The 14,068-nt window shown below is 45.6% G+C and overlaps 1 protein-coding gene across 16 annotated transcripts in view; it reads right to left on the reverse strand.

Annotated features, from left to right (window-relative positions):
* LOC128879523 (protein artichoke-like) overlaps positions 1–7,984 on the reverse strand; it is a 96,235-nt gene extending 88,251 nt beyond the window's left edge. For 5 of the 16 annotated variants that reach the window (XM_054128751.1, XM_054128748.1, XM_054128747.1 and 2 more), the window contains exon 1: positions 7,680–7,984. The gene's annotated coding sequence lies outside the window, so the exon portion shown is untranslated. Of the gene's footprint in view, positions 1–56; positions 127–5,422; positions 5,713–7,407 lie in introns of all 16 variants that reach the window. The other 11 variants (XM_054128741.1, XM_054128739.1, XM_054128737.1 and 8 more) reach the window with 7 other exon arrangements.
* Between the last annotated feature and the right edge of the window lie 6,084 nt (positions 7,985–14,068).

Raw genomic sequence — 14,068 nt, forward strand, 5'->3', positions numbered from 1 at the left:
TGTGAGTAATGGTGAGAAAAAGCAGCACCAGTAGGGAGTAGGATAGGGAGTCTTACCCCTGTGACTTAGGAGAATGACTCGATAGTGTCTACGTTTTCCTTACTCATGATGTCATAATTCAGGACTCTAGCTCAACAGACAATATCCAGCTACAAACTACGAATCCCACGGTGTAGTATTGACAAAAACGATACTTATTCCGTGAAGATATCGGTAAAACACTCTCAATTTGTTGTGTCCACATCACTACAGCACACCGTCCTACAGCGCACCCCCTATTGGGGTGACCCTTAAAGTGTTAGCACCCGAAAGAGGATCAATCCAGGCCCCCGAACTCTTAACGCCACGCGCTCAAGAGCATTATTCTCTTCGTTCCCCACAGCTTTTACGACCCCGCTATATTTGTTCCAACAAGTATACATTATTTTACACGTGCCCGGAAGCCATCGAACGCGTCGACTCCCGGTGCATCGATTCTATTCGGTTCCCCTTCTGACCAGTGACTGTTTGACCCGGCGATTTCTCGATTCCCTCGTTCTTTCCAACCGAGAGATCCGACGAATTCCACGGATGATTGCTGCGCGAGCCTCGTGGCTTCTCCCGGCTCTCCCTGCCCGATAAAGAATTCAGTGATTCCAGGATCAGGAACGAGCGGGCATGGGAACTTGTTAAAAGTCACGTGAAGAATTCATTGGACTCGGTTTGAAAAATTTCTGAGACGGGATTGGACGAATCCTAATCGGGCTGGCGGGAATCGCAAGCTCTAGCTATCTTATAAAGAATTTTCTTTGTGTCGATAAATTAAGCGAAATGTTCGTCAGATTATCTAGGATTAGAGCCGCACACCGATTCGTCATACGTCGTTGAGTAAAAAAATAAAATCAATAACGTATAACGTAGACGGTGAAAGCCCTCTGCTCGGCTCGCAAAAGTATTTGTCACAGAATTGATGGAAGTCTCAATCTCACGCGAGAAAACAGCCAGAGCTCACGCATTCACCGACCAATCAATCGTGGAACTGGATTTCAAAACCGAGAACATTCCCTGGAATTCCACACGGCGTGTAACGATCAGGTTTCGCGCCATTTTTCAACCAGCGAACTCGACGAAGCTGGCGCGCGAGGAGAAAAACGAAGGAAGATAAATCGGCGACTCCAACGTGCCCGCAGAAAAGGGGGAATGAGGAAGGCCGGGGATATACAGTTCGATCGGTTTAATCGTTAATTCGCGTTGTATCCGCTGCTTCTCTGAATTTTCGGTCCTGGCGAACGAGTACCGTGTACATTGTTAATTGCCAGCGACCGCTAATTGAAGTTGGTGCGCGCGCACCAACGCCAATACCCTACGGGGCTTCCCCGGTTGAAATTCAAACGTCTGACGAAACATGCGCGATACAAAGCTGATGTGACCTATTAACACGGAAGCGTGTGCACTCGTCTTCTCTATTATTTAGTACGTTGTGGTAACGCAATACTTAGACTGTAAAGAAGCTTGAATCGGGACTCTCGGAGTCCAAGAATCATTACCATTCCCAATCTCGGTTTTACGCGATCCTGCTATTTTCATTTAACGATACCCAGCCCCTGTATCGGTCCATCTGACTAGGCTAATGTACTCCTGAAGCCGCCAACAAGCAGACCCGTCGGTTTTATTCGTCCCCTTCCGGTTCTTCCGTTATCAAAAGCAAACGAGCTCCGGTAGCTAAAATTCCATCGGTCCCGTCATTATCCCGGCAGCTCGAATTCGCTCGGTAATCGCAGTAGATACGGGAGTAGAGGTACGAACCACCTAGAAATGATTAGCAACGGCCGTTAAGGCTCTCACGGTATTCATAAATCGGCGCGGTTTATCGCGGCGCCGGTCGCTCACTTTGTTCGGCCACCGGTATCCACCCCGTAACGGAGCCTTAATGAAGTCATAAAACGACGGGAAAGTACCCGCCATCCTACACCCCCTGTCCCGTCCCCGCCAGAATGGTTTTATAGTTCCGATCGTTGATCGTCCTAGGTGCAATATATTGGCCGCTTTCGAGCGGGGAATGCGAGACTCGACTGTAGAAGCATCCTGGAAATTTGATGAGGGCTCTAGAATTCGAGTGTCTGCGTCAGATTTGGTTAGGGGTGGGGGATTCCTTTTTACGGACTAATTTGGACCTGGTAACTTGAAGCCGTGGTTCTTTGATCAGACGCACTGACCTGACAGGGCGTCTGTTCGAGATGGCAAGCTATAAACATAGATTTACTAGCAAATGATTTGGGTCTTGGAGTGTTGGATGGCAACTCAATCGGTCAGGGACTAAACTACACTGGCCCGCAAAAAAATAGGGACACTTTTTCAAACCGTCGTAAGTATGGGAGTTTTCAACCGATTGAAATGAAACTGCGTGAGGAGTACTTTTGAAGTGTACCCTAGACGCGGGTGAAGTTGCATTGGTTGATGAGAAGGGGTTAATTCACCCCCTTAAAGGGGGGCGCGTCGAAAAACATCACTTCTGAAGGTGCCAGGAGTAATGGAAAGAGTTAAAAAACTTAAAAAAAACCTTTAGGGCGACTCTCTTTGATGCCCTCTACAAAATGCACCCCTTGAAATCCCTCTCGGAAAACTCCACCCCCTCTAAAATCCACAATTTTTGGACGACGGTCTCGATTTTGGACTCAGACCAGACCGGACTCCAATTTAACGTGGGCTGACCACGTACGGCTGCAGGCTCTCGCTCCACTTCTGAACGTCGGCTCCGTCCGGCCCACTTATTACTCTTTCAAATCTGCTCCGATTTGGCAACGAAAGCGTGATTAAAAAAATCTGATTTTTTGGGGATCTGTTAATAAAGCATTCGCGCGTTCGAATTCGTGAACGGCGTTGACAAGGGGTTACTCGTTCACCCTGCAGATGGGCCTGAAGTTGGGGGTGGGTTTTCCCCCCCCAAAAAAAACGACATTTTCGTATTTTATTGCCATTCACGCAGGAAAAAGGCATCAAAAGGGGGTGGACCACCCCTACCTCTGCCCTCCCCCTTCCTTCAGTTCCGGGGGCAATTTTCGAAACGGGACCTTTTTGGCATTCATTCTTAACGTGTCGAGAACAAACATGGTGAATTTCGTCGCCCTCCGATGTGTGGAAGTGCTCCCTTACGAAGGGGGTTGAAAATTTGAGAGCTGTTCCACCCACCCAAGGGGTGCCTATGGGGTGCACGGTATGTGTAATGGCATTTTCTGGATCAGGGGAGTCCAGAGAATGTATTGAGTCCAAAATCGAGACCGTCGTCCAAAGATTGTGGATTTTAGAGGGGGTGGGGGTTTGTGGGGGGGGGGTGGGTTTGTCCAAGAGGGATTTCAAGAGGTGCATTTTGTAGAGGGCATCAAAGAGAGTCGCCCTAAAGGTTTTTTTAATTTTTTTAACTTTTTCCATTACTCCTGGCACCTTCAGAAGTGATGTTTTTCGACGCGCCCCCCTTTAAGGGGGTGAATTAACCCCTTCTCATCAACCCTCGGCAATGCAACTTTACACACGTCTAGGGGACACTTCAAAAGTACTCCTCACGCAGTTTCATTTCAATCGGTTGAAAACTCCCATAGTTACGACGGTTTGAAAAAGTGTCCCTACTTTTTGCGGGAAAGTGTAGTACAGGTATAAATTCGGCTTTTAGTCTTTCTCTAGTTTTCGTCTCTGTGAAACAGTAATCACAGCAATGGAGACTTCTGCATGCGAACCTAACCCAGACCTACCGATGTTAAGCGTATGTGAGTCAGTGGGAGGTTCAGCTGTCAGTGAATATTTCGAATTGGTAGGCATAAATTCATAGCTGATCCAAGAGCCGCTGATTGATCCGAGGAAGTAGGTACTTGGAGACATGCTTGATGTCTTCTGACAACCGCCCTATTTGAATTTCTCATGTGATGAAGTATAACCATGTAATAGTCAATCATCGTCTGTTGCATCCCGTCCCCATAGTATCCGTCGAATTACTTTTGGCTTTTCCTCAATTATCCTGAGTGGAGTCAAACGATCATGTGGTCGAATAGAAGGATGGTTTGAAGCTCCAAGACCAGTGCGGCTTGCTGAACCCTAGGGTCCTAATTTTTTTAGGAATGTGGAATACTAGGAACTCTAGTTTTTTAAGAATATAGAATACCAGGCGTATTTTACGTTTTTACGAAGGCGGAATGCAAGAGTCTCAAGCTTCTTAGGTGCATGGAGCTCGAATGACTCATAATATTTGAGGATCATTGAACGCAAAAGAGTCTCAATCATTTTAGGAGCCTGACATAACCAAAGTGCGACGCCCCGTCAGAAGAATGCATTAACGTCGATGCATCGCGCTCGGTTGATGTCCGTTGGCGCATGTCGGCGCATACATTATTAAAAACGCGAAGGAAAGATGTACTCAAAATTCAGCCCGCGCGCTGATAGTCTGATACCGATCCGACCGGTGGAGTTCTGTCTCCTGACGTCGGTGCGAGTGCCCCGATATCGGCCAGACAAAGATTGTCGCGATGCCTCTGCGTTTGGGATGCAAATAATGCGTATAAATATTTACATCCTTTCGGAGCGATGCGGAAGCCATGTTGGTATTCCTTTGACACCGAGAGACACCGATGTGTTTCTTCGAATCGGTCTCTGACACATCGGTGATCTATTTCCGAGCAGTTTATGGCCTTCCCGCTCCCCCGAATAAATTATACCAGGACTAGTGTTATATTATTGTCATTTTATATTAAATTTGGACAAAGTCTATCGTCGAAAGGTGTATTGTGTTCTGGTATATTTGAAAATTAATTACATTAATTTATCATAATTACTGTAATACACTTGATCGACTGCGTCGATGGCTAAATAGACAACAGGCGAATTGAAAATAAATGCTCGATAATTTTCTTGTGCAACAGTAATGGAATATTGATTGTCCATACCACAGATAAATGAATTAATTAATTTGTGGTTACGTTTCGACTGAATTGCATTTCTCTTTTAGAATATGAAATATTAATTTTTCAAATATTCTAGATCAGAATTTTTCCTTCAAACATTTTTAAAATGTTTACTGTGGAGAAAGGCACGCGTTTTTGTCAAGTCTAGAGGCAGCTGGTTTGGAACATTCGCACCTCATTTGTCATTTTCCGTCACTTCCACGCGAAGAAATCCATATAACGACTGCAACGGCCGAACCGCGGCTTTCTTAATCGGACCGAATGCACAGAACGATTGATCGAAAAGCGTTTCTCGGGATTTTATTTCATAAATCGCGGTTAACCGTCAACGGAAATTTCTTTTCGTCCAACATCTCGTAATAAGTTTGAGTCCTTCATCAGGCTGTCAACGTTCTACTAGGGACTCGGAATCGACAGAAATTTCTCCAATTACAAAAAAGCTACCCCACTCGTTCGCTAGTAAAACTTCATCTTCTCCAGTGCGTTCAACTTACATTAGTTTCCTGGAACTCTCGATCAATTCTCCGGGCGTTCGCGAATCCACATATTCCGGGGCAAGAATCTCCGGAAAAATGTCTCACTCTTCAGTCACTTCACTTGGAACACTTTCGGTAATCGAGAACTAAATTCCACAAAACTTAACGAACTTCACTCTTGCATCGTCACCCCAACGTTCACTGATTTTGAAAATAATTTATACGAACGAGAAGAAGTCAAATTTGGTGTCATTCCAAGAGTTTTAACGTGAAGTTATTCCTTTTCGGGGTTCCTGGTCCTCACATTTCTACTCAAGAGTTGAATCCAATTAAGAAGAATATTCGTATATTCTTACTGTGTTATTACGTATAATCATATTTTAACGAAATTAGTCAATGATAAGGAAGATTCATTAGCTAACGTTTCAGGCATAGTAATTAACACTCGTTATTTTTCGAAATAATTGTACATTTAAGTTTCTTCAAACTTCCAATAAGAAAATGTTTCCAGACGAAAAGTGTTTCCTTATTCATTGTGACATATCAAAGAGTCTGCAGAGCGAAGTGTCCTCGAAACACCCCTGTTTCTCATAAGCGAAGACACCCAAGGAAGACACCGAGAGTGCCGGGACCCACGGGAGCGAGGAATCAAAGCCTCGTAATTTTTCATGGTTGGCGAGACGCACATTCGCGATTTAAACGCGGCCGAGGCAATTTAATTAGGGCGCGTGCATGCCACCCCTGAAGGGTTGACGTGCGAGGCTCACCCTCGGACGCGAGCATCCCCGCACGTACAGAGACGTTGCTCTCCTCGAGACTGATACGGACCGACGGATCACGAGATTAAAAGTCCCTGGCAAGAAAGTTAGATTCATCGCGAGCTACCCCCTGGCGGCCACCCCCTCATCTCTGAGCTCGATCCTTTATTAAACTTGCTCGCTGTAGCTTATACCCTCGGAGGTAAACGAGGTTCAAACGTTTTTGAAACGTGACTCTGCGCACTTTAAATTTAGATTGAACTACCGGTTTGCTGTGTCTCCGGCCGTAGAGAGTATTTCAGAGGTCTCCGATCCCCCCGTTTCTCTTTTTCGAGGCTAACCGACGGGGGAATGCTTTACGACGCTCGCGCCTGTCTCCCGAATCCTCTAATTTCTTCGTATGGATAGAGAAAGATCGTAATCCATGGTGCTTAACGATGTTTAAGTCCTGCGGGGGTCAATGTGACGTCTGCCGAGAATATTCGTGGAGTGACTTTGAGTTTTAAGTAATTCAATATTGTTTAAGTTTCTAGGACCTTGTTATGTACTTAGGAGGGCGTATGGGATAATGACGTGTCTGTGATTCTGGGTAATTGGCGAATGATTGTCGAGAGTCACGCCCAGGGAAGTTGAAAGGGTTTTATTGGACGAGCCTTGGGAAGCCCTACATGATTTGACGTGATTTGTTGTCTCATTCTGCTCAACTTTAACCAAGCCTGAACAATCAACGCATATGTAAATCCAGAACATGCACTTTGTCTAGAAATAATCAAGGACGCCATTGGATTTACCTTCAGACTAGTCTGAACAATGTAGACACTAGCTCACAATAGGTGCAACAAGTACAAATTCTAAATATACACTTCGTCTGAGAATTATCCGAGAACCGACAACCAATTGCGTTTGCTTCTACACTGATCTGATTAATTGAGGTGCTAATTCGAGATACACTCCATTCAGACGAAAACTGATGAATCCACTTTGTCTACAGTGCGCCAAAGACTGAATAAGCAATTGCATTCGCCTTTACCGAAGTCTAGGTAGATAGACGTATTGATACACGTCTGTAACACGTGTAACGCATCAAAATACCGATAGAATCAGTTTGTCTATGTAGGATCAGAGTCGATGACCTGAAGTCTATTATAAACACTGAAAAAGCAATTCAAGCAAGGGCGCAATATGTATAACTCCCGGATATTTGCTTTCTCTATAAGCCATCAAAGATTGAATAATTAATCTAACCTTAAATAACCAGAGTATATAAAAGAACAGATAAAATCACTTCATCCACACAGTGTCAAGGTCTGCACGAGTAATATCGTTTACTTCCACTATGTTCTGAAGAATTTGTGTACATATCTAGGCAGCACATTATACGCAAATCTTCGTCAACAACCCTCCCATCAATCGCACCGTGAAAAAGAATTCCCTTCGACAAAGAATTCGTCCCACCACTCGCATGCCTCCTCAAAGCAACTAGTCAAAGACGTCCAAAACATCGAGGAGCCGCGTACCGGGTGATGGAATCCCGATCACCGGTCACAGGACCCTCCGTTCTCCATTCACCCCGCGCAGAGGAGGTTCTCCGGCATCGCGGAAAACACCTGGTAGCGATCTTCGGGGGGCAGGTAACGCCTTTGGAAGCGTCAGAGGTCCGCGCTAAAACTCTCACTCCGCGACGACGTTCCACGAGCCACGGGAGACGCAGGAGGCTACGGAGCGCGAGGGACGCGCACTCGGTCGCATTTATTTCCGTCGACGGAAACGTGACACCCGGTGGAAACGCTCGCCCAGCCACGCAGCCGTCGTTCTCATTGAAGAGTCGCCGGCAGACTGCGAGCCTCCAACGAGATGGGAGCAGTGGAGTCGCCGCGAGAGGCGGCAAGGCGAGCAGAGGGAGCAAGCGAGCGAGCAAGAGAGTCGCCGACGAGGGAGGAGGCTCGATTGAACCACCGACGAGGGGGATGGGGACGCGTGGGCGGTGTTGGATGGAGAGAATAGCTACGATGGGTCGCGGTGTAGACGGAGAGAAATGGATGGGGGAAAGGGACAGGGTTAGTAGCGATGGGAATTCGATTCCCTGTGTCACGAGTTTTCGAACGATTTGGTCGTACTGTAGCTTCAAGTCGCTACAAATTCGAAGCCACTTCTGGGTCTCGATCATCTGGATCAACCTGGGCTTATCTCTGATGATTTCAAGCGTCTTAAAGCTGGACCTTGTTGCTTTCTCTTGGTGTTCTGAAGTATTATCGAGGGGAAAGTATCTGGTAGAGTATGACTTCTAGCCTTTACAAGAATTTTTTTAAGTCTTTACGGAAGAATGCAGAGTATTGAAAGTCTGGGACTCTTTGATAGTCAGGGAGGACGGCTGGTGTGCGTCTGCCAGGATTTGTCGTAATTGTTCAGACTAGAATAATTACAATAGATTATCAAGTCTTTGTCCACTTTGTGGATCCATCAGGATTTGTATGTATTACACCTGTCATAGGCATGTATCTAGGTGGTCTAGACTTTGCCAGAGGCAAATGCAATAAGTCACCGAATCGTTGATATGTCACAGACATAGTGTACTTTTAGGATTTATATGTATTGCAGCTAACCCAGGCATGTACCTAAATTGTTCAGGTAGTGTTAGAGGATTTATGGGGATTGTAGACAAAGCGGATCTTAAGGATTTGCGTGTATTGTACTGAGGGCTGTATCTAAATTGTTCAGAACTGACTGGACACACAATTGATCGCAAAGGCTTTCATACCGTGCAAATTTATGCTGTTATATCTACTTCAGCTTAGAAAATTATAATATCGTGTGTTAATTACTCAGATTTGACTAGAATCGAGTTGAGAGTAATACGTCATCAATTCTTTGGTACATTGTATTAGTTTATCATTGTCTATTACGTCTTAATTCGTTTTAATTTCTGGTTTTATTAGTTGAAGTGTTTGTTTTTACACACTCTAAGAGATTGGATAGGGTAGGATTGATCATTTGAGGGATACAAGAGACTGTTCCCATGAATGGGGGACTGCGTTCGTTACTGTGACTACGGAATCCGATCTATTTTTAGATGTATCTCGGGGAATGTTTCTAATGTATATCGCAGAGGCTCGGTGATGGCTATGATCAGTTTATTTCCGTTCATACTCTGAGTTAAATTCACCTTCTGAGCGTCTTTTATCTTCTACGAACAGTCGATAGCCATTATCAACAGGCAATAGTACTAGGTCTATTAGACCTTATCGTTGGACACCAGCCTAATCGAAGGGTCAGATAGCCGAATATAACGCTTGATTTACGATTTGCGCGAATTTTGTCTGCGGACCAATACGACTGGAAAACAGCGCATCTCTGCGAAGATCTCAGACTCCTTAACCCACACCATTTTATTCTTCTATGTCTCGTGTAGACCTACTTTCTTCAATAAGAATAATAATTTACTCCAGAAACAACGTTCTTTTCATTTTTTTTTTAAGTTTCTAATTTTATGGATTTTAGACGTCTTGAGTCCGTTGCTAGCGAGAAACGAGGAGCAGGAAAAGGGGAAAAGAAATGTGACGTATAAACCGGACGCGACGAGGACGCATAGAAATAACATTTGTAGACGGAATGAGAGACTTGCGGAGGGTCTTCCCCCCATTTCCATCGTTTCTTTTCTGCAGTTTCACTCGCCCTTTAAGAGTGCTCTCTCCTTTGGAAAGTGATATAAAACGGCTGATTTAAAATCTTTTTTTTTCTGTAAAAACTGTACCGTCGATCAAATTGAAACTGCGCAGGCTTATTTCTAACACTTTTAACAATATATAACAAAGTTTTTGGCAGATCAGAGTAGTATTTCGTTGCATTCGCGGTAAAAGCGGATTCTACTCATTAATATGCGACCTCCTCCGCCACGATCAGGATGTATATATCTGTTCTCTTTTGGGATTCACTGTTCACGGTCGTAAACATTGAATTTGCATTCGATTTAAAAACCAGATCCGTGGATGATTCGGAGAAGTCTACGAGACTTCATAAAGCAGTTCCACGATTTAATAGGGATCACGTAGCTAGAGTTCTCAGCGCTGAGCTCGCGGCGGTGGGCGTGCTTGGGCGTCCTGTCGTGTTCTTAAAACGTGACGGTATCCTGCAATTTTATGCTCGCAGCTAAACGTGTCTTAAAGGAGCAGTCTGATAAGTCCAGGAAAAAATATAATTTTTTTCTGCTATACTCTCTTAAACATTCGACCTGGCGTCCGCGTATGTTGCAAAAAGCACGATAAACCAAAAATTAAACAGAATGGAAATGTGGTCCGATAGTCACAGTGGATTGCTCGACTTTTCGCTAACTGCTGAAAAATCGACTCGCGACGGGGCGCTCGTATTCATGTTAAACGCGTTAAAGTAGTTTCCCCGCGGGAGGATGAAGTTATCGTGTTAATCTCGCGACTCGCGCTAGCGTGAACAGGAGTCGCTCTTTGAAAACGCGTCAAAGGGTGCTGAGGTTAGGGGAAACGATTCTGACGCTATGCACCGTGACGCTGTTTGCGTTCATTGTTGAGAAGCCTCGACTACAATTGCGCACTATGTCCTGGTGTACCCAGAAATTAAATTTTGGGTTAACGTGGTTGGGAGATTAGAGGAATCCCGAGCTCCACTTGTACATATACGTAGTAAGAAAATAATTATATACAGGGTGTCCCAAAAGTCGGGGAGGAGCCGGAAATGGGGGGTAGCTGAGACGATTTTGAACAACAATTTCCTTTGCAGAAATGTCGGATGGGGCTTCGTTAAGGAGATATTAAGCGAAAACCCCGACCAATCAGAGCGCGCGTAGACCGTTGGAGCGGCCGCGGTAGCGAAGGCTACGTGCTGGCGGCCGCGCTTGTACGCGAACAAGTGACTCGACGTGCATCGAAGGACATTGACGCTGCCGCCTAGCGCGTAGCCTTCGCTACCGCGGCCGCTCCAACGGTCTACACGCGCTCTGATTGGTCGGGGTTTTCTCTTAATATCTCCTTAACGAAGCCCCATCCGACATTTTTGCAAAGGAAATTGCTGTTCCAAATCGTCTCAGCTATCCCCCATTTCCGGCTCCTCCCCGACTTTTGGGACACCCTGTATATGTTTATATTGCACGCAGATACATGTCAGTCGCAAAAGAGGATACTATCAATTGGGGAAGCACAAGTAGAGACTGTTTTCCCTGCTGCTCATATGTTTCCAGAATCGGTTGGAAAATGCAACTCAGCCCGAGGATACAACGCACTCAAATGTAATTTAACAAGTGGCGTCGCTCGCTGCATTTTCTAACCAAAATAGGATGTCTCCTGCTCGGTGAATTCGCCCCCGTTGTCCAATCAAGACCAAACTCCGCTGCAAACAAATACGTGGAATTAATGAAACAGCTCTCCTCAAGGCAAACAGAGCCAGCAAGCTCGAAACGCGGGATTCTTCTCCCCCAGGAGCTCCGAAACCCCGACTCCGAGGAGACAGCCCGTGCACTAGGTCGATTTGGGTGGGGAAGGTTTTAGGAATCGCGCCCCAGACGCACTGACACGCGTCTGTGTTCGGACCCGTCGTCGCGGCGCACACCAACGCCTCTCAAAGACAAGGACGCCACGCTGAGCCACAAGCTTCGAATTTTCCTGCGGGCCGGCTGAAAAGCTCGGCCGAGATTAGGTCAGCCGGCAATTTCCGCCCCAGTCTTTCAAACTGCAGCGTCTCCGACGCCCAGGTTAATATCAAATTTTCTGGGTTTAAGCCCAAAGAAGATTCTACCCTCGAATAGAGGGAATCAGGGAATACGGTGCTCTTAGAGGAGCAGACAGGTCTGGAGCTTCTTTGTTCTAATCCGTCGTCCTGCGAAAATAATGCTCGATGGTACTAGCGGATTAATGCTCTGTGGTTTGGGACTTTTGTGCAGTATGTGTGGAATGTGGCCTATAAAAAGCATAGCACCGCTTTTAGTCTGATTACCAGGCTGGAAAATTCTTTATCGTCTTCGAGGATGAATTATTTAATTACATATAAGTAGAGTGGGATCTCGATTATCCGGCGCAAATATTATTCGTGATACAATTAGTACGTCAATTAGTACGTGCCTGTCGACAAAGCTTCCACACCAGGAAGCGTCTATCCAGGTAGATGGATAGACCGTGACGTAGGTTGCAATGAAATGATAGAGTGGTAACTCTGAGAATATCATTTCTCCAATTGTATCTTTACGACAAAACATTTCGAACTCAATTTTCTGAGGTCGCGAGGATAACTTCACAGATTGCACCAAACAACGCAACTTTCCTTTCCACGTACTCTAGATGTATTTTCTGGAGTTAGTCCGTGTCCAACCGCAACGTATCAACAACCCCTGACACTTCCAACCCCCGAAGCTTCAACAACAATATTTCCGGTCTGTCGGATGGGTTCCATACAAAAGCGTCTCTCGATTCAGCGGAACGTGTTTATGACGCGTCGAACGGAGCATCGAGACGTGGGACAGCCGACGATTATGCAGGCGTCGTACGCGTCGATCCGTCGATATAAAACCGCGTTCACTTTATCCTCCGTCCCCCTTCGCCGCACTTCACCCTGGGACGTTGTCGTCGCGTACGTGACGCTTGGACAAAAAGTTGTCCGTCGTGCCTGCGAATTCCGTTGGACCGGAAGTGCCGGACATCGGGTGAAATACGATTGCACTACGTCGAATGTATGGCGGGGTTGGGAAAGGAAGAGAGGCTGGAGGAAATCGCTGGCAAGAGGGGAACGACCGTAGGCAGAGTACGAACCCGTGAGTTGGGATAAAGGACAATGGTGGAACGTATCAACCGACCTTGAAGACAAAGGACGTACCCATCGGACCACTGACTTTTAGGCTCTCCTCTTTTGAACTCTAGTTACAATTTCTTCGTTTAATGAGTTGATGCATCGTGGCAATTTTCTCTTAGATTCTAAGTTGGGGCTCGTCTTCAGATTGGCTGGGTTTCAATCTTATGTCTACGTTTACACTTCCTCGCGATAAGATACTTAACGTCATCGTGCATCTTAGTTTTGTTTGAAAATGTTTGCTGAGAAGAGTGACGTATCGACGCGCGGGTGCCAAAGTGTTAAATTGAGTCCTCGATGGATGGATCATCATAGGGACATTAGTGTTCATTCCACGTCCTCAATTAGTTCCTCCTGTTCGGACTCCAATTAGCTGATGTTGATTTTGGACCGTGGGACATATCGTCACCTCATCCCAATGCAATACACACACGAACGCTATACTGAGATCATAGATAGGTAGATAGGCTGGCTCTGTATTGATACCGCAAGGTACATTTCCTTATGATAAGACATTTAACGTCATTATGCATTATAGGTTTGACCTAAAAATATTTTTCAGAAGGATGAGTTGTCAAGGTGTTAAATTAAAATTCTAAATTAATTCATTAACTAATTTTATCACCTTAAACTAACTATCTCAAGACGCTTCAGTAGACCCAAGAGTCAGGTCACGAGTATGATCATCCCAGTAGTGGGTATTTTCTTGTATCTCTTTGTTTAACGAGATATCATTTCTCCTTCTAGATGTTATTTCCGTCGACCAATGAATAACAATGAACGGACAGCGTATACCCGACACAGGTGTCTATAAATCCGAGTATGGCGCAGCAACTCTCGGCCGAGGCTGTCGACCAGGTGCTCTCTGCGGCGAGGGAATGCATTAAAAACTGCGGAACGAGGGAAAAACTACGCGATTCCGCCTGAACGATCGGGGGACCGCATTGTCCAAGCCCCGATGCAGTTGGACTTTTTTCATCCACTGTATGGATCGCGGAAAAGTGCCTCTGGAATCGAACAGAACCTCAAGATTAAACGGAAGGGAAATTTTGACTTGGCGTCGCGGATGACGTTCAAGCGATTCAAAAAAAGTGAAAAAAAT

Source organism: Hylaeus volcanicus, chromosome 7 (genome assembly GCF_026283585.1).
Source record: "Hylaeus volcanicus isolate JK05 chromosome 7, UHH_iyHylVolc1.0_haploid, whole genome shotgun sequence".
Taxonomy (NCBI): domain Eukaryota; kingdom Metazoa; phylum Arthropoda; class Insecta; order Hymenoptera; family Colletidae; genus Hylaeus; species Hylaeus volcanicus.